The 25,688-nt window shown below is 36.2% G+C and overlaps 1 long non-coding RNA gene across 1 annotated transcript in view; it reads left to right on the top strand.

Annotated features, from left to right (window-relative positions):
* Positions 1–313: 313 nt before the first annotated feature.
* The window catches only part of LOC141541397 (uncharacterized), a 60,717-nt gene continuing 35,342 nt past the window's right edge, over positions 314–25,688 (top strand). The window contains exon 1 of the long non-coding RNA XR_012481772.1: positions 314–607. This is a non-coding gene — a long non-coding RNA (uncharacterized LOC141541397). The remainder of the gene's footprint in view (positions 608–25,688) is intronic.

Genomic DNA, 25,688 nt, shown 5'->3' with positions numbered 1-25,688 from the left:
AGAGTTCTTGAGAAAAGGAAGAGAGGAAAAAAGTATTTATAAGCACTTGCTATGAAATGAGTATTGTGCTAAGTGCTTTACATATATTAGCTCATTTGAATAAGGAAGTCTAATTCTTTTATATATATCTTTTTATTGACAAAACATGTGCAAAGGAAATTTTTCATCAATGACCCTTGCAAAAACTTCTCTTCCAACTTTTCCCTTCCTTCTCTCCACCCTCTGCCCTAGATGGCAGGTAATCCCATACATATTAAATATGTTAAAGTATATGCTATATACAATATATGTATACATATTTATATAGTTATCTTGCTGCACAAGAAAAATTGGATTTAGAAAGAAGGTAAAAATAACCTGGGAAGAAAAACAAAAATGCAAGCAAACAATAACAGAAAGAGTGTAAATGCTATGTTGTGGTCCACACTCATTTCCCAGTGTTCTTTCATTGGGTGTAGCTGTTCTATTCATTACTGATTAGAACTGATTTGGTTCCTCTCAGTGTTGAAGAGTGCCACTTCCATCAGAATTGATCCTCATATAATATTGTTGTTGAAGTGTATAATGATCTCCTGGGTTCTGCTCATTTCACTCAGCATCTGTTCATGTAAGTATCTCCAAGCCTCTGTATTCATCCTGCTGGTCATTTCTTACAGAATAATAATATTCCATAACATTCATATACCACAATTTACTCAGCCATTCTTCAATTAACGGGCATCCATTCAATTTCCAGTTTCTAACCACTACAAAAAGGGCTGCCACAACTCTTAAACACTTTAACTGTAAAAATGTTTTCCCAGTTTATTGCTTCCTTTCTAATCTTGTCTGCATTAACTTTGTTTGTACAAAAGCTTTTTAACTTGATATAATCAAAATTTTCCATTTTGTGATCAATAATGATCTCTAGTTTTTCTTTGATCACAAATTCCTTCCTCCTCCACAAGTCTGAGAGTTAACTATCCAATGTTCTTCTAACTTGTTTATAATCTCATTCTTTATGCCTAGTTCATGAACCCATTTTGATCTTATCTTGGTGTACAATGTTAAGTATGGATCAATGCCTAGTTTCTGTCATACTAATTTCTAATTTTCCCAGCAGTTTTTGTCAAATAGTGAATTCTTATCCCAAAAGTTGAGGTCTTTGGGTTTGTCAAACACTAGATTACTATAGTTATTGACTATTTTGCTCTGCGAATTTAACCTATTCTACTGATCAATTAGTCTATTCCTTAGCCAATACCAAATGGTTTTGGTGACTGCTGCTTTATAATATAGTTTTAGATCAGGTACAGCTAGGCTACCTTCATTTGATTTTCTTTTTCATTAGTTCCCTTGAAATTCTTGCCCTTTTCTTGTTATTTTCTCTAGGTCATTAAAATAGGTTTTTGGGAGTATTATTAGTATAGCACCAAATAAATAGATTAGTTTAGGTAGTATTGTCATCTTTATTATATTTGCTTGACCTATCCAAGAGCACTTAAATTTTTTCCATTTGTTTAGATCTGACTTTATTTGTGTGGAAAGTGTTTTGCAGTTTTGCTCATATAGTTCCTGACTTTCTCTTGGCAGATATATTTTATACTATTGACAGTTATTTTAATTGAAATTTCTCTTTATATCTCTTGCTGTTGCTGTAACAATAGTGATGATTTATGTAGGTTTATTTTGTATCTTGCAACTTTGTTAAAGTTGTAGATTATTTCTAATAGCTTTTTAGTAGAATCTCTGGGGTTCTCTAAGTATACCATCATATCTACAAAAAGTGATAATTTGTTTTCCTCATTACCTACTAATTACTAATTACTAATCTTTTTTCATCTCTTATTACTGAAGCTAACATTTCTAATACAATATTAAATAGTAATGGTGATAGTGGCCAAGCTTGTTTCACTCCTGATTTTATTGGGAATGGTTCCAGTTTATCACCATTACATATGATGTTTACTGATGGATGCTACTGACTTAAGGAAAAGTTCATTTATTCCTATACTTATATAGTGTTTTTAATAGGAATGGGTGTTGATTTTATCAAATGCTTTTTCTGCATTTAATGAGATGATTATATGGCTCTTGTTAATTTGGTTACTGATATAGTCAGGAAGTCTAATTCTTATGAGGCATGGCAAAATTTAGGGTGTCACTATCTCTAGTTAAGTTGAAGAGTAGATAATATTATGTTAATTGTTCATCCTTTGTTCTCAAAGAAGACCAATAACATCATGAAGGTGACGTTTTGACTTACATGTGAATGGAGATCACAGGATTTGAGTAGATTGAGAAACATGGAAGTTGGGTTTTTGAGAGAGTATGTTGAAATCCCTTATTATAAAGTCAGGAGATGAGGAATAGAGAAAGACTACAATGGAAATCATTGAGGAATGTAGGAGATTATCCTGGAGGTTGGTAGAGAATATATATCATGATCTGGACTGAAAGAAAACGTAGGATATCATGATTCAAAGAAGGACAAGTTGCTTAATGAAAGATGTAGAGGGAGAGTTTGGATGTGGCTATGGAAAACAAAGAGTATTACAACATTCCTCCCGTAATCAGTGAGGAGTGGGGGGGTAGGAGCAAAAGAAAAGTGTAGCCAGTACTAGAAAGAGTATTGAAAGAATACTGCTGTAAGAAGAGAGATGTCTTAGTGAGGGTCAGTGAGAAAAGTAGGTTTAAGATCAAAGAAAATTTTGTTCATTTTAAAACAGGCATTTCTAGAAGGCACACTAGAAGGGGTGGGCAGATGTGGAGTGAGACACTGCATGGGGTGAGAAAGATGTGTTGGATAGGGGTGGTTGAGGATAGGGAATGGGAGTTGTACAACTAACATGTTTAGAATTAGATAGGGTGACTATAAGGGGATTGGGCAAAAGTCCAAGCAGAGTTATCAACTGAAAGAGATTTGTTGAGGAAGTCATACTTTAAGTGGTTCAGGAAAGTGTTATTTGGGCAAGAGTGGATGGTTATCACAATGTAAATATCCAATTATTGTTCTCATTGTCACACAAGAGAATGAATGCCATGCTTTCCATTTCATTTTATTGGGTCTTTCTATAAAAGATTTGCTATTCATTAGAGTTTACTCACAGTGGATAGAATACCAGTGCCTGGACTCAGGAAGACCTGAGTTAAAAATCTAGCCTAAAACACTTATTAGCTGTGTGACCTTATTTAAAGTTATTTAACCCTATTTACTGTAGTTTTCCTCATGTATAAAATGAACTGGAAAAGGAAATGTCAAACACTTCCAGCATCTTTGCAAAGAAAACCTTAAATGGGTTAAAGAGTAGAGCACAACCAAAACAACTTGACACAAGAGAGTTGACTTTCTCTTTTAAAAAGTTGGATAAAACTTCCCTTATATGATCCCTTCGGCAGTATAGAATAGTGCAGTGCCAAACTTAAACAGAAATGGAGTTCATTAATTTGTAGATAAGAATTCCTGTGGGTTCTGTATATCTAGTTTCAAAACAATATTTGTTTTATTATATTTATTTGTTTTGTTAAATATTTTCCAATACATTTTAATCTGCTCATGTTTCATTCAGAAGTATAGCTAGCAACATGGGCCTGAGGGCCTATATTTGATACCGCTAGTGAGTAGGTAAAAAGCTGATCTTGCATTCAGGAAGTCCTGGGATCAAGTCCTTCCACTAACACATAACTAGCTGTGAGTCTGGCCAAGTCACTGAAGACTATAACTTCCAAAGCAGTTCATCAAGGTAAGATAAGTTCCATCTTCCTCTTGAAACTCACCTTGCCCTGACTAGAATGGCTTTGAATGGTCTCCCTCCATTGAACTCCAATAACACCTAGTATCTGAACAATTCATTTTAATTCATAAAGTGTTAAATCTGGAAGGGACCTCAGAAGTTACTTAGGTCAACTCTCATTTTAAGGATAAGAAAAACGAGACCCAGGGAAAAGTGGTGATATGCCCCAATACACTGTGGTAGTGTTAAAACCAAGATTCAGGGCCAAGTCTTTGAGATCTTACTCCACACAATAAAATTTTTTTATTTATTGCATTTTAAGTTTTTCAGAGTATTTTTGAAATGTTATTTCATTTTTATTCTCACAAAATCCCTGAGAACTAGGTGCTACCATTATCCCTATTTTACAGAAGAAGAGATTGAGACAGATAGAGACTAAATCACTTGCTCACAATCACTTGTACAGATAATTAGTAAGGCTGGATTTGGATTTGGATCTGTGAGATTAAATCCAGGACTCTCTCCACTGATAATTGCCCCTGATCTGCTCATGTTTTCCAGGCTCTGGCAACTAATCTTCTTTATATTACATCATTCTACTTCTGATCTACTTGTGTCAGGCAGGGTTATTTGGAGGGACATAAAGAATCTGTTTCTTTCCACCCTTTTTTCAGTGTCTGTCAACTAGACCTGTTCTAATGCACTCCTTGTTTTGTTTGGGGTTTTTTGGCTGTTTATTTCAAAGTGTAGCCTGGTCCTTTTGAACAAGTGTCACAATGGCTCTACTAGGGTGATTTCCAAATGAAGTCGGTTGTAAACGTGTAAATGGAACCAGCTCACAAATGCTATTAGATATCTCAGAGTGTTTTGAGAGACGTATAAGAATGCCCAGAAACCTCTAAGCTGCTTTCTTCTAACTTTGATGTAGGACTGTAACTAATGTACAGTGGAATGCAGTGCCTGGTTTGGATTTACACAGTCTTGTTTAATTTGAGCACTTTTCTCTTTACAGTAGAATTAAACAATAACCACATCACAGAGAAGTATGTAAGTAGTAGCGAACATCTGCTGTAATCATGCTGGCAAGCACATGGTCTTGAATGGTCTATGGAGTCCCAGAAGTGTAAATATCTATAAAGAAATGTCTTTTCTTCTCCTTTCCCTCACCCTGTCCCTCTCTCTCCCTCTCCTCCTTTCTCTTCCTTTCCCTCCCTCCTTCCCTCCTCTCCTCTTTCTCTCTCTCTCCCTCCTTCTCTCTCTCTCTCTCCTCTCTCTCTCTCTCTCTCTCTCTCTCTCTCTCTCTCTCTCTCTGGGTATGGGTGTGTGATTTTGCTTCCCATTAAATTGCCAACCTCATTCTTTTAGCCATTGGAGCAATGAAATGAGTCTCTATACTGACACAAGATAGTTAAGACTCTCAATGATTTGAAGTGTAAGGCTATTTTAATAGCCATGTTTTACTCAAGGAGGCAACATCAAAGAAGGGAATGATCATTCAGTTAGGAGTCCTGTCTTTTATTGGGATAACAATTCTATTCTATTGAGAAGTCTTAAAAATATGATCATGTAGCAAAAAAAAAACAAAAAAAAAACTGGAAACACTATTTCCATTGATTGAACAGTGACTAAATAAATATTAATGCATATTAATGAAACAGATTATTATCATGTTGTAAGAGATGATATGCTCAATGAAAATTGAGAAGTATGGGAAAACTTATTGTGGCTTTCAAAAAGATCTTTTTTGTAGGTGTGTAGACTATATTGGAACAACATGGTATTTGTCAGAGCCTTGATTTACTTTTTGTCCAAAATCAAGTTCATTGCTTCTATACCTTAATCTACCTATCTCATCCTTTGACAGCCCCTTTTCCTTTTGCCTTCAATCTTTCCCAACACAGGGTCCCATCTTTTCATTATATAGAAAATAGTGATTTCAAATGCAAATAGAAAAGAGATTCCTGTGGGTTGCAAATCAGCTTAGAAAACCACAAATTATCTATGATATACTGTATTTTTATTAATTTTAACAAATATTTCCCAATTATATTTCTGGTTCAGGCACACTGAGTAGTTTTGTGGGCTAGATATGGCCTGCAGTCTATGAATTTGACACTGTTGAGATAAAGAACAAATTCTTGTGCCAATGATAATTAATCATTGGGCAGAAACAGGATATCAGAACCTCTGGTGAAAAATAAACATCAAAACTATGTATGTGGATATCAATATAAGCTCATAGTCTTAGAATGGTGCTGAGACTTTTTTCTCCCTCTTTCTCATTCTAAGGTTCAATCCCTTTATTTTCCAGATAAGGAAACTGAGGCTCAGAGAACCAAAGTGCTTTGTCCACGTGATGGATTGGAGTTGATGTACACCAGATTCACAATGACACTTCAACTCCCTGAGCAAATGAAAACCTCCTCCTGGCTCATGACTAAGATTTCAGATAAGTAAGGAACATACCTGCTCTAGTCTGCGCCACTGTAATCCTGATGACAGTGATGGAGTACTTCTTACTGGAGACCAAAGCCATTATCTTTCTCTTCCTCATATCATTAAACAGCATCAGTCTGTTTACCCACCATTAGCTGATCAGGTCCATAGTACTTTAAATCCAGCCAGAACCCTATATAATCCTCATCCTGAGAGTTATTATAAAAATGTGGAAAATGACTCTTGGACCCAGAAACATTCCCAACTTCTGCCTGCCTCCAGGCCAGAAATGCTTCCTTAGCTTCAACAATAGAAAATTTGTAGAGTCAATGAAGTAGGTTCTTAAGGCTTTGAACTTCTACACATCTGTAAAATGGGGGCTTTTATAAGCATATATATATATATATATATATATATATATATATATATATATATATATATATATATATATATATATATTGGGGTGTGGGTGTGTGTGTGTGTGTGTGTGTGTGTGTGTGTGTGTGTGTGTGTAAAGCATTGATTAAGGAATCAGGAACCAGGAATGCTTCTAGCAGCAGATTCTCACCACCACTTTTGACACTCATTGGTGATCTATGAACAACCTAGATTCGTCCTTATTCAAAGGATTCACAATTGTATTAATTATATTAATATTACCTTTGATATCTACAGATACTACTATACCACTTCCCTTCTACTTTAAAAAATAATTTTAACGATATCGTTTTTTCTCCAATGATCATATATTTTTTTTATTGTATACCTCTCCCCCTCCCCAAATCCTGGTTCAGTTTTCATTCATCATTTAATCATCAAGATTCCCAAGAGGGAGTTATCAGCTACAAAATGCTAGAGTGATAAGGAATTATTGTTGTAGAGTCATTTCAATGGTGTTCTACTCCTTGTGATCCCAAAGGGGTTTTTTTAGCAATTATACTGGAATGGTTTGCTATTTGGTTCTCCGACTCATCTTATAGAAGAGACAAATGAGGCTAAGTGATTTGCTCCGGGTCACAAAACTTTAGAAAGTGTTTAAAGTTGGATTGAAACTCAGGTTTTCCTGCTTCCTAAGATCTTTTACAGCTACAAGATTGAGAAAAACTCTTTTCTGTAGATCCCCCCATAAACAGCCTGCCTAAAGCTCCTTTGGACTGGGTACAAGATCAGATTGATAATATTTAGCTTAGCTAGGGATAGATTGGCAAGGTTGCTAGGATCCTTAAATTTCATTCTATATGATCATCATCTCACACTCCCATACCCCCACCTTTTTTGCCTTTTTCCTCCAAAAATGTTTCTGTCTATTTTGCCAAGGTTGGAAGTACAACAACCACTAATGGGCCCATTTCTAATGCTAATTTTCTTAAAAGTCTTTCCCTGTTCCATTTTTCTGGCCTGGGCTGCTTCGTTCCTCCTTAAACAACTTAGTATCCCTTCACTTTGGGGCTAGGTTGAAGTAAGAAAGGATTTGGGGGGAGTCTACCATATTAGTGCCAGATAAGGCAGATAGGCTCTAGCCCCATTCTAATTCAGAATTCCCAAACTCAAGCAATCCATTAACCTCAAACTCCCCAGCAACAGACATGCTACTCTATCTTTTCTCCTCCACTTTAAAAAATAATTTTTAGTGATATCTTTTTTTTTTCTCCAATGATGATATTTTTCACTGTATACCTCTCCCCCTCCCCAAGAAAACCATCAATAAAAGAATGAACATTTCAGTTCTTTTTGTCAAAATTGTCCCTTAACCTGGCTAGCAATCATTGTCTAACAATTCTATTGACCAGAGGAATCAAAAGTGGGAAATGGCCCAAACTACTTTTCATAGAAACATGGACAAATAATCCGTTCTCACAACGAAATAGAAAAGAAGTTTTTACTCTGCTATTTATAGAGCTGGAAGGGATCTTTACAATGATTTATTCCAGTCTCCTCATTTTACAGATGAGGAAACTGAGAACTGGCAGTTTAGGAAGAAGTTTTTAAAGCTATAGAAGAGAACATTGTTTGAACTCAAAGAATGTGAATAAAAATCCTACTCCTGCTACTTACTCGCTGTACAACTCAGAACAGTTAACCTCTCTGGCTATCTGTTTATTCATTGTAAAAGGATGATCAGATCCAGACCCTGTGTTCCACTCCTGCTTTGAAACTGATGATATGTTGAGTGTGTGGCTCATCATCATATTGTGACAATTCTGAGACTAAACCTCAGTTGTCTTGGACTTCATTCCAGAGCTTGCTCCATCTGGAGAGTGGTAATAAATTAGGGCCATAGGATCTTTCCAAACTTTATTTCAGATTATTTGTAACTTCACCTCCTAATTCCCTTTGACTAAAGTGAGTAACAAATAGCAAAATTTGACTCATTTCAATTTTCCTTGTTTTGTCTTTTAACCTTCTTTCAAATGGATCATAAAGGAATGAGGGAGTAAATAATAATATTAGCTCACAATTGTTATTGTGATGTTCTGTCCATGTCTGACTTTTTAAAATAGTGTTTTATTTTTCCAATTACATGTAACAATGTTTCAAGCATTCATTTTTGTAAGATTTCAAGTTCTAAATTTTTTTCTTCCTCCCTTTCTTCCTTCTCTCTTCCCCAAGGCAGCAAGCAATCTGATATAGGTTATACATGGACAATGATTTTAAACATATTTCCATATTAGTCATGTTCTGAAAGAAAAATCAGAACAAAAAGGAAAAGAAAGAAAAAAGCAACCAAAGATGAAAATAGTATTCTTTGATCCATATTCAGTCTCCATAGTTCTCTCTCTGAATGCAGATAGACTCCATCAAGTCTTTTGAAATTGTCTTATATCACCACATTGCTGAGTAGAGCTAAGTCTATCATAGCCCATCATCACATAATCTTGCTGTCATTGTATACGATGTTCTACTGGTTCTGCTTACTTCACTTAGAATCAGTTCTTGTCAGTCTCTCCAGGCCTCTCTGAAATCACTCTGCTGGTCCTTTCTTACAGAACAATAATATTCCATAACATTCATAGGCCATAACTTATTCAGCCATTCCCCAACTTATGGACATTCACTCAATTTCTAGTTCCTTGCCATTACCAAAAAATAGCTGCTGTAAACATTTTTGCTCATATAGGGCCTTTCCCCTTTTTTATGATCTCTTTGGAATACAAAACCAGTAGAGACACTGCTAGATCAAAGGTGGGCACACTTTGATAGTCTTGTGGGCATAATTCCAAATTTCTTTCCAGAATGGTTGGATCATTTCATACATCTGCCAGCAATGCATTAGCATCCCATTTTTCCCCACATCTCTTCTAACATTTATCATTATATTTTCCTGTCATCTTAGCCAATCAGTATAGGAGGTGTGGTCTTTCTTATTATTTGATAATATAGAGATTAAAATTTGAGAGAAAAGAGGTCAATATTTTATATATACAACTATGAATGCAATTGATATGTCAATCAATCAGTCAAGATGCTATCTATATCTCTGTTTTGTCTTGTTGGACAAAGACAATGTGGCCACAAATGCAGTGTCTCTCACTGTTGTTGCTATGGTTGCTCAGCTCCTATAGTACTAGGGCTGTGATGAAACACCAGTGGTTTTTGGCAGGGATTAAACACAATGATTTAATTCCCCTTCTTATGAAAACTCTAGTATTTATTGAGTGCCTCACCTACTATGTGAACATTATTGATTCCTCTACATTGCACATATCACAAATCCTAGTCCAATCTTCTAGTTTACTCATCTCCTTTCAGATCAGAAACCATGTCATGGAAGATATAAGCCTTTTGGCAGACCTAGAGACCCTACTATCTGTATAGGTTTGTGCCTCATATAACTGACTACATCAGGTTAGGCTGGCTATGGCCTAGTTTTTCTTTACTTCTTCTCACTAGCTGCTTTGTCATCTTGAGCAACCCCCAACTGTTTTACTCCTCCCATCCCCCCAAAATAACTTTTTCCAATTTTGAAATCATAATAAAATCTATATTGCCATTATTATATTTTTGAACATGTGGGTCCTTTTACCATTTTTATTATCTCTTTAAGATAGACCCTGCTGGACATGCACAGATTTATAGCCTTTTGGACATAGTTCCAAATTTGTGTCATTCTATTCTACCTATATGACTCTGCTTTCCATCCTGATCACTTATCATCCTGATTTCCTGATTAAATACTCTCCCTGATCTAGCCCAATAAAAAACTTGTTGAGAGCAGACAGTCTTTTCTACAAACATTTGCTACTTTACCCCTTCCTCTCAACTTCTAAAAATAATTTTTAGTGATATCTTTTTTTCTCCAATGATTACATTTTTCTGTATAACTCTCCCCCTCCCCAAAAAAGCCATCAATAAAAGAAAAAACAATTGATGGAATAGACAATTTCTGTTTAGAAATAGGTTGGACTATATACTCTCTGCTTTCTCCTCCATCACAGATTTTGTGATTCTGATTCTTTTGATCATCTTAAGGACAGTATGGCCTTTTATACCCAAGGTTAACCCATCTGATCAGTTGCACATAGCTATATTATGCAACAAGGACAAGGATCAAATCTAGAGTTGAACAGTATTTGTATCCCCAGGACTTAGAACAGTATAGGACATATGTTTAACTCTTAATAAATGCTTTTACATTCATAAACAGAATTCCCTTTATTAAAAGAATAAGGCTGGCTAGCATCTTGAATGGTTAAAGGATGGCCACTTCTCCTTATCTGCCTTAGTGATCTTCTTACTCTATCAATCCTTCCACCCCTATAAACTTATCTTCTAATTAGTGCATTCTCTTGAATCATCATTTAAGGAAGCACTCTTACCAATCATCACTATCTCTTAATACTTGAACCTGCATGATGTCCCAGACCATCTTTCTATTATTGCTTTAGGAGCTTCCTTTTCCTCAAAATGGCAATATCTCCATTCCCACAGCCTGATTGGTGAGTTCCTCTCCAAATCTGCACTGGAGGATGCATGGGTGACAACCATCATTCTCTCTTCAAACCTGGACTAGTTGATTGGTCCACAAGTTACTTCTCCACTTGCCTGCCCTCTCCTTTCTTTTCCTCACCAGAATATAAATCCCTTGAGGTAATGATGTGGTGCTTTTAAAAAAAAATTGTATTTGTATCACTAGTACCTAACACAATATTTGTCACTTAGTAAATGCCTAAAAAAATTCTCATTCTCTCTCTCTCTCTCTCTCTCTCTCTCTCTCTCTCTCTCTCTCTCTCTCTCTCTCTCTCTCTCTCATTCTCTCTCTCTCTCATTCTCTCTCTCTCTCTATCTCTCTCTATCTCTCTATCTCTCTCTATCTCACCCTCCAGGAGTTTGCAGGAGCAGTTTAATGATTCCACCCTTCCCTTTTATTTTAGGGGTATTTCAGGAATGCCCAGATGAATTTATTCCCCCATTTTCTTAGTTTCCCTTTCATTTCCAGGAATTTGTAGGATAGGCCCTTTAGAAGGTAAGCTCTTTTAGTCAGACCCCAAATATTTATTAAGCACTCACTTTGTGGCAGGTACTTGGCTAAGCAATGAGGATTCAAATAAAAGCAAAAAGAAAGGCATTCCCAGCCCTTAAGTAGTTCTTCTTGTAAAGGGAGAAGACTATATATAAAAGAAAAATAGTGGGCAGGATGAAGGGAGGGCATTGTGATGAAATTCAGAGTAAGAAGCAGAACTGGGAGAGGAATGAGGGTTGGACCCTACTCCTCCTCAAAATAGAAGCTCAGGAAGAACTCAGTAATGTGAGAAGGGGGCCACTGGGCTGAAGAGACATTCCAAAGTGAAAAGGCCATTGAAGGATGATGGTGAGTATTAGAGAAGAAAAGCAGAACCAGGAGAGTTATGAAGAGACTTCTCAGTCACCTCCACTATATTTCTTTCTCCTACCCCTACCCCTTCTTTCAACCTGATTATTGTTTCCCTGGCCCAAGTTAATCTTATCTGATCCTGCTGTTACCCAACCCATCTTTTTATTTCATTTGCTTCACTTTTAGTGTCAGATTTTAAATCCTATGATTCTTTCCCACTATATTCCTTCAAATGAACTATAGGATGCAAAAATAAGACTTTTTTTTTTGTTTAAATTGTTTTATTTTGGGGGGCAGCTAGGTGGCGCAGTGGATAGAGTACTGGCCCTGAATTCAGAAGGACCCGAGTTCAAATTTGGTCTCAGACACTTAACACTTCCTAGCTGTGTGACCCTAGGCAAGTCACTTAACCCCAGCCTCAGGGGGAAAAAAATTGTTTTATTTTCAAAATTTTCTATTTTTATTAAATACAATCCTTCTTTGCCTCAATTTATATAGGCAAGGCAAAAGCACTTTTTGATTCATCAGACCATTTTAGATGAAACAGGGCATTAAATATTTGAAGTTTTTTTGCATTCATCTTTCCCTATCAGACAGTAGTAACATACCAGACTCTGAACAAAAGTATTAACTTCAGAAAGTTAGTCTAGAAAAATTAGGAGAGTGGGGTGGTGTGGGGTGGCTACTTTCAAATATTTTAAAGAGATTAAGGTCTCAGAGGTTGATCTTACAGCAATAAGTGGCAATTGCAAGGAGGCTGAGTTAGATTTGATTTTAAAAAAATCATAACAATTTAAGATATACAAAAGTAAATAGATTGTCTCTAGTTGTAATAGACTCTGTAACAAGGGATGTTCAAGCCAATGTAGGAAGAACATTGTTGGGTTGTATTCAGAAATAGTTTGATTATATACTCTCTGCTCTCTCTCCTCCATCACAGATATTGTGATTCTGATTCTTTTGGACATCTTAAGGACAGTATGGCCTTTTCTACCTGAAGTCAACCCACTTGACCAGCTACACTTACTATATGAGACAGCAAAGAAATGGATGAAATCTAGAGTTGGTCAGTTTAAATATATCCAGAACATGACCTTTAGTTCTGTTCATGGTGGGAGACAGTGTTCTTACCTCAGCTACTTACTTCCACCTCTTGGAATTCCTATCTACATTAAGTCTTAGCTCCACTGTCACCTCCTATGGAAGTCTTCTCTAACCTTTCCCAACCCCTCCCATTTCCTTACAATTCTCAAATAATTATCTCTTTATTTTCCATTCATATCAATAGTATTTTATTTTCCCTAATATGTGTAAAGATAGTTTTTAACATTCATTTTTGTAAGACTTTGTGTTCCAGATTTTTCTCCCTCCTATCCTTACCTCTCTCCTCCTCAAGATAGCAAGTAATCTGATATAGGTTTAAATATATATAATTCTTTTAAACATCAATTAGTTATCTCTTTGACTCCTCCAAAATTACTTTTTATAACTTTATATTTTATCAGTTATATTATAATATTGTTATGTTATAATGTAATGTCATGTATATATTATAGTATACATCATGTTATGTATATTTTGTATTTATGTTATATTAATTCTAATGTAAAATATTTCCACTCAATTGTAGCAGCTTAGCTTAGCGGACATAAGACTAGACTGAAGCCAATCAGACCTTGATTTAAGTCTCTTATGCTTGTCAACTCCTGAGTATGAGATTCTGGTCAAACAAATACTTTAGGCAAGATTTTAAGACTGTAACATGAAAAGCACATGTCAGTATGCATCGGCCTAGGGAACTGTTTTACTAGAAGTTCCCTGTACCAACAAAATCAAAGATCGGGTCCAAACCCTTATTTTATATGTATTCTTTTCTATATGTCTTGTGTCTTCTCCCTCTCCTCAAGGGAATGCAATCTCTCTGACTGGTTTGTCTTTCTATCTCCAGTATGAGGTTCTTATTCATGGATAGATTTTAAAGGGTCCATGAACTTGAATGGAAAAAAAATTAGGTTCAAAGGTTTTATCAGATCATCCATGACACACAATTAAGAGACCCTGCCTGCTCTATTGCCTAGCATGCTACCTGATATTACACTAGTGTTTAAGACATGCTTGTTGAATTGAATTGAACAGGGGCAATTGTTACCCTTCCTGGAATTTCCATTCCTGCATAAAGAGGAAGTTCAAGCTGTGTGAGTCAGATTCTCCCTGGTGCCTGAGAGATTGAAGTAATAATTTACTAAATGTTGTGAAGAAAGATTGTTCTGGAAGAGTTAATGAGCATCCAACTGGGCTGAACTTTACTTCCAGGCAGTAGCTTCCACACCAGGAAAATGTGATTCAAGATCTGAAAAGGGCTTTTCACAGCTTTTGAATAAAGGCAGTGTCTGAATAAAAAGTGCTGCTAGTATCCACTTCTCACTTAATAAGACACTAGTATTTGGGGGAGGGGGAAACCCAGACTGAAAAGCTAAAGAGATTACTTTTTGTGGCTTAAAAATTGAAATAGGACGTCTTGACTAAGTTTGCCTTATCTGAGTTCGACAGTTCACCCCAAAAGAATTTTGACTTGGTCAAGTCTAGAATTATTATTAGGATGAAGTGCCTAGGGATTTGGCCCAGGGCACCTCAAGCCATACTCCTCTGGGGAGGAGGAGGGAAAGTTCTATATGGTTTCTTCCCAGTGACTCACACCAAATCCATGCCCTAATAAAGCTCTATAATGGCTTTTCAATGAATGAATGAAAAAGCATTTAATAAGCACTCTGTATCAAGTACTATTCTAAATGCTGGGAATATACATACAAAAGTGAGACATTATGTGACCTCAAGATTATATTCTAATACAGAAGATGATAGAATCATAGATTTGGAACTGGAAGAGTCATCTAAAGGTAAATAGTCCAAGTCTCTTATTTTATAGATGAGGAAATTGAGGAACAGAGAAGTTAAACATGGGGAAACAAAACATATATGAATGATGAACAGGAAAGGAAGTGCCTAAAAAAAATTACTGGGATCGTGAGTTTGTCATATTGCTACCATTTTTCTTGAAATTTGTGAATAAGAAATTACTGATCATGCCCTCTTCCAGCTGTCAAAGTCACACAACTGAACCCATGGGCTTTCTGGGGAGACAGGTGGATTGCATATCCTTATTCAAACTTTTTGTATTTGACAAATTTGAGATTTTTCTTTCTTTTAATGAATGACATTAATAATGGAATAGCATCACTGTGGCATAAAATGTTTCTTCTCTAGACTCTCAAATTAGATAGTTCTTTAGGGAATATGAGGTCTTCTCTGAGTTTGAGTTGTCTGGTTCCTGTTGCATTTGGTTGTGGAATTTTTCTTTCCCTTTCTTTTCTCCCCCAAAACAAGTCCTGTGGCTGTGTTTCAGTCCTTTACAATGAGATGTAAGTAGGCCAACTACAAACACAAATCATAAGGAATAACTATGGTAAACAGCATTTGGTCCTTCACTTAAATTTATGGAAATGTAATATCTGAAAAATTGAAATGGCTTTAAAACCATGATCAATCACTGGGAATATTATTCCTAGGAAGATGCCATATATCCCACCCATGGGAGTAATGGTCAGACTGTCAGTTCCAAGAGCTTTAAAAAATGAATATTCTCTTCTTTCTGGGGAATGCTAACCTAAGACCAGAGGTATAATTGGGATCATCCCTTGAATTTATAGAACACTTATTCCATGAGGCTAAATGGATTTAATAAATATTCTTGCCCAGCAGAATTCTGACATCCTTGTGAGTTAAGATGCTATTTCTGCTTTGCAAATAAGGAAATGAGGCTGGGGAAATTTACAAAGCTCCTTAAGAGGAAAGTCAGTGCTAGTGTCCAGAGATGCTGATGTCAACTCCAGCATTCAAGGCCAACCTTCAAATCAGGACAAAGTGATTGGGCATCTACAAGTAATCTGAAAGGTGTTGATAGATATTACCCTTTCACTCCTTCACCACCCCAAAAAAATCCCTCTTTTAGAGATTCATTTATTTTAGTATGAAAAGCATGATAATATTTAAAGCTTTCTCTGTTAAAGTACAGAAATTCATGAGATTAGGCATCATTCTAAGCCTATATCAGTTAATACTTTAGGAAAGACCAACAACAAAACAACAGAGTTGTTAACAACAAAAAGGGACAGCTAGCTGGGGGAAGGGAAGGAAAGAAGCCTTTGAGAATTTCATAATTTTGACTAAGATTGTCCTTTTAGAAAACTTCCATTTTTTCTTTAATAGATAATTTCCTTCCCCTAAAAATTGCTGGAATAGTCAAAACACCCTGTAAGAATTTAAAACAAATAAAACAACAACCCCCTCCCTCAAAGTTCTTGACTTAGTGAGACTTCTCAAATTCAAACCTCAATTATGAAACTGAGTTGTCTTCATTTATGTCTTATTTTATGTATTTGAAAAGTGAGTCAAATTCAATCAGAGCACAAGATTTGGAGTTCAGAAATCCTGTTAACATCTTGCTTTAGACATTTGCTATTGCTGTGACACTGGGGAAGCTATAAATCAGGACAACTGAACCCAGATGGGTCAGGAAGAGAAGGTAAGGCTGGTGACTTTGCACAGCCCTCCCTCACTTAAATCCAGTTCTCTGGATTCCTGATGTCATAGTTCTCTTGGAGAAAATAGAACAAACAACAATCTGTGAATAGTAGGAGCTACCACTTTGATCAATTCCAATTGGGCAATAGAGCTCCTTCCTCCCTCCTTTCCTTCCTTCCTTCCTTCCTTCCTTCCTTCCTTCCTTCCTTCCTTCCTTCCTTCCTTCCTTCCTTCCTTCCTTCCTTCCTTCCTTCCTTCCTTCCTTCCTTCTTTTCCTTCCTTCCTTCCCTCCCTTCCTTCCTTCCTCCCTCCTTCCTTCCTTCCTTCCTTCCTTCCTTCCTTCCTTCCTTCCTTCCTTCCTTCCTTCCTTCCTTCCTTCCTTCCTTCCTTCCTTCCTTCCTTCCTTCCTTTCCTTCCTTTCCTCCCTTCCTTTCCTCCATTCCTTTTCTCTTTTCCTGTTTCCTTTCTTTCTTTCTTCCCTACCTTCCTTTCTCCCCCTCTCCCTTCCTCCTTCTTTTCCCTCACTTCACTCTCTTGGTCCACAAAGGATATCATACTCTTACCTTTGGTGCTTTGACCAAAAGAATGTAAATTTTGATCACTAAAACCTAATCAGATTATTTTGAGATTTACAGCCTAGATTTCTTTTTTGAGGACCAAGCCTTAAACCCAAATAACTCTGGCTTTCATTAATTGGCCAACAATAAGTCCTAGCCCAAATCTCATTTGATTATTACTTGGACTCTGAGTGAGTATGAATAGTAATTATTTCTCTTTTGACCAGAAACTCTAAGGATCTTTCCAGACTGATTTTTTTTTGACAAAATAAAAGAGATCTTTCTTTCCCTTCTTTCTTCTTACCTAGCTTTAATCATTGAATGGCTGTTGCCTCAGACAAATTGAGATCTAGGAAAAACCTTAGATAAAAAAGCCCAAGGTCTCCCACTGCATCTGGGGTCATCACCAGTTGTCCTGATCTATATCTTGCCACCACTGGACCCAGATAGTTCTAAAGGAATTTTTGAGGCTGGTAACTTTGCACAGCCCTCCCTCACTTAAATTCAATTCAATTGCAATTCATGGCATCATCTTTCTGATGTCACAGTCCTCTTCAAGAACAAAAGACAAACAAGAACAATGACAACAGTGACAATGATACTGAGCAAGTCTGAGCCTCACTTGTTCAAATGGAGATAATGATAGCACTTATTTTAAGGATGAAAATAAAATAAAAGTATTCAGACCCTTTGGGAGACTTCATGATCTACGTAGATCATACATAGATGTCCACAATTGTTATTCGTTTCTTTTATAAAAACTAAAAGGTAAATGTGCATCTAGAGATGGCAAGAAGAGAAGGATAAGTATTGCTTGTTAAAAGACGTACTTTTGTTGATACCTGAAGAATATTAGTGGAGCTAGACAAATCCTTCCAATGTGAGGAATTAAAAGCAAGTAGAGGGAAGGACTGTAAGAAGACCATCATTCTGGTTTGCCTGGTAATATCCATTAAAGGGGTTAGCTGGTATGACAATGGTAATATCTAATATTTTTATTGAACCTTAAGGCTTGCAAACTGTTTTATATACATTACCTCAGTCGAGCCTCACAACATGCTCATGAAATAGGTTATCCAGGTAACACCATCCCCATTTTACAAAGAAAGAAACTGAAAGTAAGGGACTCTGTTTTGCCACAAAGGTAATAAATATTTGTGACAAAACAGGTCATCTTGACACTATTTTCAGTGTACTATCCACTATGCCATCAGCCTTCTTTATAATAATAGCATTTGTTGAGAAGTAAAAGGGAAAGGTCTGGTCTGGGAATTAGGACATGAGGTTCTAGCCCTAGAGTTTAGATATCCATACAAAAAATAGGATTTGGAGGTCTAAGTGTTAGGAATATAACACAGGGTGAATCTATAGTTACATTTTAATCAGTAGGTTTAAGATTTGGCATTCTTGTGCTGGATAATTTTATCCTCATTTATAGTTTCTTTAAAAACAGAGAAAAGGCCTAAGACCAGTGCAAAGGTTTTCCTTCTGATAATAAAAACTGTAAATATTTCAAGGTCCTATTCCTTCCTTTCTCTATGTGATTATTGGTCATGAATTTTTCTTTTAGAATTCTAAACATAGTCTTTCTGGCTTCCCCTCCTCTTTCTTTACCTGCTTTTTCTCTTGTCCCTATTATACAGACACCAAGATAGATGATAAATCATCATTAGGTTTAATCAAGAAAGTAATCAGTTTCTTATGTTTTTCATCTCAAGCTCCAGCAGGATATGTTGCTACTTGTTATTACTTTGACTCGGACTGGAATCATTCATGGAAATTCTGCTTGATCCAATCATCTATATTATAGATGTGGATGCACATATATGTTCTTGGAGCCCCAGATGCGCTCTAAGTGTCATGCAGACACCAAAAGTGCATGAGTAGCCTAGGAAAGAGCTCAGCAAGCCCTCAGAGCTATATAGTATTTTCCAAATTATGTTCACAGACTATTTTTCCCCAAAAACCATTATCAGAACTATTTAGTTTCTATAGAAATGTGACAACTCAAAGCTTTTTGGATTTTTTGTTCTCTCTCTCCCACAAGCAAAATGGCATAAAATAGATGCCATTTTCAGATTCTTTCTATTGGGAATTATGTTTTTGAGAATATGCATCATGTAATGGGTCTTAACTGAAATGTGAGCCCATTTTCAAGATTTTGAAAAGAAAGAGAATCCAGAAAAAAATATTAAGTTGAATGATGAATGAGCAGAAAATGGGAGGAAGTCAATTGAATGGCCATCTTTTGAGATTTTCTAGAAGTTTTTAATTTTAGGAAGTAAAGAAAATCAAAGAACAAAGTCATCATGTCATAGAAATCATAAAAGCCAATGCTGATTTTTTTCCCCAGCATGTTGAGAAAATTGGGCCTGGGATCTTCACAGCTATAGTATTGAACAACACTCTCTTTTCTGTAGTTCTCCCCATAAACAGCCTGCCTAAAATCCTTTTGGATTGGGTATAAGATCAGATCGGTAATTCTTAATCTAGCTAGGGACAGATTGGCAAGGCTGCTAGGATCCTTAAGTTTCATTCTATATGACTATCTCACAGCCCCACACTTCTACCTTTCCCCCCCCAAAAAATGGTCTATCTCTCTTGCCAAGGCAGAAGTACAACCACCACTAATGAGCCCATTTCTAATGCTAATTTTCTTAAAAATCTTATCCTATTCTATTTTTCTAACCTGGGCTGCTTCACTCCTTTTTAAGCAACCTAGTGTCCCTTCATTTTGGGTCTAAGGAGGAATTTGGGGAGGTAGGTCCATCATATCAGTGCCAGACAGTACAGACATCCCATTGGAAGCTCAAGATTCCCAAACCCAAGCAATCCACCAGCCTCAACTTCCCCAGCAACAAGGACTAAACATGTGCTACTATACCTCTTCCCCTCCACTTTTAAAAATAATTCTTACTGATATCTTTTTTTCTCCAATAATTCCTTTTTTTCTCATTATATACCTCTCAACTCCTGCTCCTAAGAAAGCCATCAAGAAGAAAAATGATGTAATGAACATTTTTTTACAATTTATTTTATTTGAAAAAAGAGTAAGAAAAAAGAAAAAAAAAGGAATAATAAAAAAAAAACAATAAAACAAAACAAAAGAGAACATTGTCATTTGCCTATCAGAACACCAAGGAGGATTCAAAATATGTAACAAAAATTACCAGATCAGGAAAGTATATATATATATATATATATATATATTAGTAGAAGAAATTATATTCATGAATGTCCATTTTCCCCCTTACTTCCTTGTAAGTTTCCTTTGGCTCTGCCGTGCATTCTATTTTATTCTTTCCCTCTTTCACCTTCCATTCCCAAGCAAGCTATAGTTAAGAAAAAAATATATATTTATGTAGATATATACATATATACACACACTCACACACACACATATACAAACATCTTTCCTATCCCTGCTCATTTTTAAATTAAATTCTGCTCCATAAATTGCTTGCTATTACTTAACTTCCCCTGCCCAAGGATCCCTCTCTTGTCTTTTTCCCTTTCATCTTTTGCTTCCCCATCTGCCCATCCCTCTTGCCTTATTTCTTTATAGATTTTGGAGAGGGCTTCATGATATGTACCAAATGTTGCCTATTGAACCCATTCTTGAGGTGAATAGATTTTCAGAATTATGAGTTCTTCCCCCTCGAATGCCTCTGTGTCTGTTCTCCCTCTACACCTCATTTTTATGACATAATGATTCTTTTTACTTTAAATGAGGGAGTAAATAATATTAGCTCACATTTGTTATTGTGTTCAGTTCATTCTGACTTTTTAAAATAGTGTCTTATTTTTCCAATTACATGTAAAGATGGTTTTCAACATTCATTTTTTTGTAAGATTTTGAGTTCCAAATTTTTTTTCTCCCTCCCTTTCTTCTTTCCCTCTTCCCCAAGACAGTAAGCAATCTGATATAGGTTATACATGTACAATCATTTTAAGCATATTTCCACATTAATCATGTTGTGAAAGAAAAATTAGGACAAAAAGCAAAAATCACAAGAAATAAAAAGCAAACAAAGGTGAAAATAGTATACTAAGATCCATATTCAGTCTCCATAGATCTCTTTCTGAATGAAGATGGCATTTTCCATCCCAAGTCTATTAGAATTGTCGGGCATCACCACATTGCTAAAGAGAGCTGAGTCTATCATAGCCTATCATCACATAATCTTACTGTTACTGTGTACAGTGTTCTCTTGGTTCTACTTACTTTACTTAGCATCAGTTCATAAAAGTCTTTTCAGGTTTTTCTGAAATAAGCCTGCTCATCATTTCTTATAGAACAATAATATTCTATTATATTCATATACCATTCCCCAACTGATAGGCATCTACTCAATTTCCAATTTATTGCCACCATAAAAAGAGTTACTATAGCATTTTTGCACATCTGAATTCTTTCCCATCTTTTATGATCTCTTTGGGATACCGAGTCAGTAGTGCCTGATCCCATTTGGCATTTTCTTGGCAAAGATAATAGAGTAGCTTTCTATTTCCTTCTCATTTTGCAGACGAGAAAACTGAGACAAACAGGATTAAGTTACTTGTTCAAAGTCACATAGATAGTAAGTGTCTGGATACAATATTGGCCTAGAAATCTATTCATTGTTCTAACTAGGTTCCCCAGATCACCATCAGGCACAGCTAAAAATTGACTTAATTAATTTAAGTTTAATAAACATTTATTAAGGCAAGATACTGTACCAGGTTATGGTGATGGAAAAAAGCTCAGTCCTTGTTCTCAAAGATTTCACAGTCTAATAATCAAACAATTCTGTACAAACAAAATATAGAGAAAATTTCACATTATTTTCTTATGCACTCTACTATATTATAGTCAAAACAACTTCATATTTCCTACTATCTGTTTATTCTTGGCCAACTCAGCCTCTTTGAGGCTTACTTTCCTGATTTTGAAACAGGAGGTTTAGACTAAATGTTCCCCAAAGTTCTTTAAGGAAAGTTGTGCAATCTTTTAGCTAAATGTGGTGAGGATCAGCCTTAAGGAGTAATTTGATTGGACCAGCCCATCAATGAATTAACCAAGATAACATGGCCCGCAAGAAAGGCATTGATATGCAATATCCCAGGGGCTCCTCCAAAAGAAACAAGTACTTCTGTTATCAGGAGGCACCCATCAGCCACATATGTTCCCTCCATATGTCTCATGCTTTAGTGCCTCAAGCTTAAACCCATTATCCCAGGGAACTTGTGAATATATGTTTGTAGGTGGGATGGGGAGAACTAAGGCAGATATGGGAGGGGGAGGGGGATGACAATGATTAGTACTTAGTACTATAAATGTAAACTCATTCTCCCCAGGGACAGTGTGCAAAGGGAAAAGTAAGGCTCTGCTCAGGGAAATTTTTTTCTTATGGCAATCTCTGCTACATCTTCTCAGTAAATATCCGTTGTAAGAGGTAGTAGATATTATTGATCAATATTTGGAATATATTCACTGGTTAATTGATATTGGGAAGCATGTTGTAAGGGGCCTATAAAAACACTCTGTCTCCCAGTTTTGCCCTAAAATTCTGGGGGGAAGAAATCATAATCTTTTGGGGGCAAATTACTATTCAAGCTTCCTTTTATAGTCAAGGAAACTGAGGCCCAAAGAGATTAATTCAACATTACACAGTAAGAGTCATAAAGAAAATTTGAATCCAGGCTTTCTGACCATTGCTTTTTGCACTGTACTACCCCATAGCAAAGTAGTGTGAAATCAAACACCAGGATGCTGTCCCCAACTTTCAGCAGAGAATTCCTGTCTCAGAGGATGCAAACCGAGCTCAACACAACTATCAGCACTATCCATTTGCTTAAGCTCTCAGGCAATCTCTTGTCCCAAGTTTTGCTTCCTTTCCACTTAATTCTTGAGCACAGTTGACTGCTTCAGGTCATATGGATAAATAGCTTAAATACTATCCTTTACAAGCACTTAAAGGCAAGAGAAATCAAATCAAAAACTGAAAATGTCCCATTATTCATTGAAAAACTCTTAAAGGCATAATTCTTGTCACTTAGTGCTATTCACCACTACTAACTATGTTCTAGAAAACCTGAAACCATTTCAAAATTATGGTATTAGCAGAAGTTATTCATTGTAAATTATTCAATTGTTATTATTATTGAGAGATGAAGGTTTAAAGAATCTAGACTAAGCTTCTATGAAAAATGTAGAAAAGAGAGATAAGGGATGTGAAGAAAGTTTTTCTGATGAGTAGAAACAAAACTTTTTCAAATAAAAAGAAATGCATGAAGATAATAAAGAGCTACTGGAAAATTGGCTCATCTTAGATTATTAGAAATAATTTGATCGACTAATGAAATAGTTTCACTTTGACTGCCATCATGATTGATACCACTAACTGGAAAGGAAATATTTAATTTGCAGGCTCTGCTATCACCATTTAAAGTTGCTTTTCATGTCAAATAACAAGGGCGTATGAGGAGCAAATTAAAGTACCAGTTAAAAAAAATCAATTTGCAGCTGAATTTTCCACAGAATGATTCTTACCTTTCCTTTCTCATAATTGAGTAGGGGGTTGGGGGAGAGAAGGAGGAAAGACTTTTTTCTGTTCAGTTTCCTTTCAAATTAAAAATTGTCATTTTCATCAATTTTTAAAAAAATATTCCTGAAATTCAGATGACTTTAAATTATCAAGAGAGCAATTAACTCAAGCTTTGAAATTGTACTTCTGAAGCTGCTTTGCACAGTTATTAAGGTGGGAAGTAGAGGCTGTTCAGGATTAACTGTTCCAAGAAAAGATAGAAGAAACTAATATTTGTCACCTCCCACCACATAGTGTTGCAGTTGATGAGGTGGGAGAATAGAGGGTAAGAGATCCCTAACAGCAACCTGGTGGTAGGCTTTGCAAAAAAACCAAACGTGTTTTAGAAGATACCCAAACCAGAGGGGATTATCCAGCATCACGGAATGATACCCTTCTCAGAATTTAATGCCCTTCAGCATTCTATTATTCTGAAAATCCAGATGTTAGCACTGACAGAATAGGTAAACAGATCAGATTATGTCTTAGGACATCCAGACTTACTCTACAGTGGCAGAGATAGAGGAGTCCATTTCTCCAGGCCAAGAACCCAGCTCTCCAGCCACCCTGAGGTGGAAGACAGATCTGAAGGTCTCTTAATTTCTAATCCTGCTTTCATTTTCTATTATTTTGGTGGGAAGCCTCCAAAATCAATGCCGGAGAAACTGAGGCAAGAAAAAGGATAGAGAGTTATAATAATTTAATTTATTGGAGAGTTAATTGACTGGATCAGACTTTTGTCTCCAAGTATCCAGTAAACAATGTGTGTTCTCAATGACATATATATGCAGGTGGATCAGCTACAGGGGTAGACTGAGGCAGGGGAAGAGTCAGAGGATAGAGAGAGGGAACAAGCTATCAATCTGGTTCTGACAGGGTGGGCAGAGGCACCAGACATTCTGGAATGGGGAAAGGCATTCTAATAAGTAGGGAGGGATGGTGTTGCAGAACAATTAGTAATTGAGGCAAAACACTTCAGGGAAACTGAGGCAGGACAATTTAGGGAAACTGAGTCAGGATGTAAAAGTGCTTGACCCTGGGCATTCACTTCATTTGTGAACAATCTAGTACACTCTACATTTTTTACATTGCCAGTCTCTCCTAATTCCCAGACCCTCAAAGAAACCTCTGGCTACTGTCTTTTGATCAATTTTACCCAGCTTTCCTTGTTCTGAGGTCTTCAGAGGTGTCTGGCTACAATTTCATAAACTGTAGTTTAAAAACCAGTAGCACACTCAAGAACAGCCATGTGTCAGAAGTCTTTTATTCATGTGTTCACACCCAATCTTTTACCTACTCCCAGGTTAAAAAGGCAGACTTCCTTCTCAATAGAGCTTAAGTAGGGTCTATGAGGTCACACACACAGCCAAGCAGAGAGGGAGACATCTCCCATTATGAAGCTACTTCAATATGACTAGAGTCCCACCCATGATGTGGTCCTTCTCACAGAAGTTATTTCCGGGGTTCTCAAGCATTACCTCCCGGTTGCACTGAATGTGACCTTTGTCCTTTGATCCTTACATCAGGAAAATTAGGGAAACTGAGTCAGGCCAATAAAAGGGAACTATGGCACAACAGTTATGGTGATTATTCCTTTCAATGAGGGAAACCTATCTTAAAATAAATAAATAAATACATAAATATATTTTTAAAATTTTGCTTTCCAAATTCTCTTTCTTCTCCTTTCAGTTACTCATTCATCCACTGAGAAGATAGGCAGTATGATACCCATTACACATGTGAAATCATATAAAACATTTTCATATTAATCATGTAAAAAAATCAGGAAAAATAAAGCGAAAAAATTAGACTTTACTCAGAATAGTTTTTTTCTTTCTGGAAGTAGGAATTTTCAACACAAGTTCTTTGGCATTGTTTTGGATTATTGTATTGATCAGAGTAGTTAAGTCTTCACAGTTGATCATTACAATATTGCTATTAGTGTATACAATGATCTCTTGGTTCTGTTCATTTCATTTCTGCATGAGTTCATATAGCTCTTCCTAGGTTTTTCTGAAACTAT

Source organism: Sminthopsis crassicaudata, chromosome 4 (assembly GCF_048593235.1).
Source record: "Sminthopsis crassicaudata isolate SCR6 chromosome 4, ASM4859323v1, whole genome shotgun sequence".
In the NCBI taxonomy this organism is placed as follows: Eukaryota; Metazoa; Chordata; class Mammalia; order Dasyuromorphia; family Dasyuridae; genus Sminthopsis; species Sminthopsis crassicaudata.
Note: the sequence above shows the minus strand (reverse complement) of the source record. Positions and strands in the feature narration are given on the sequence as shown.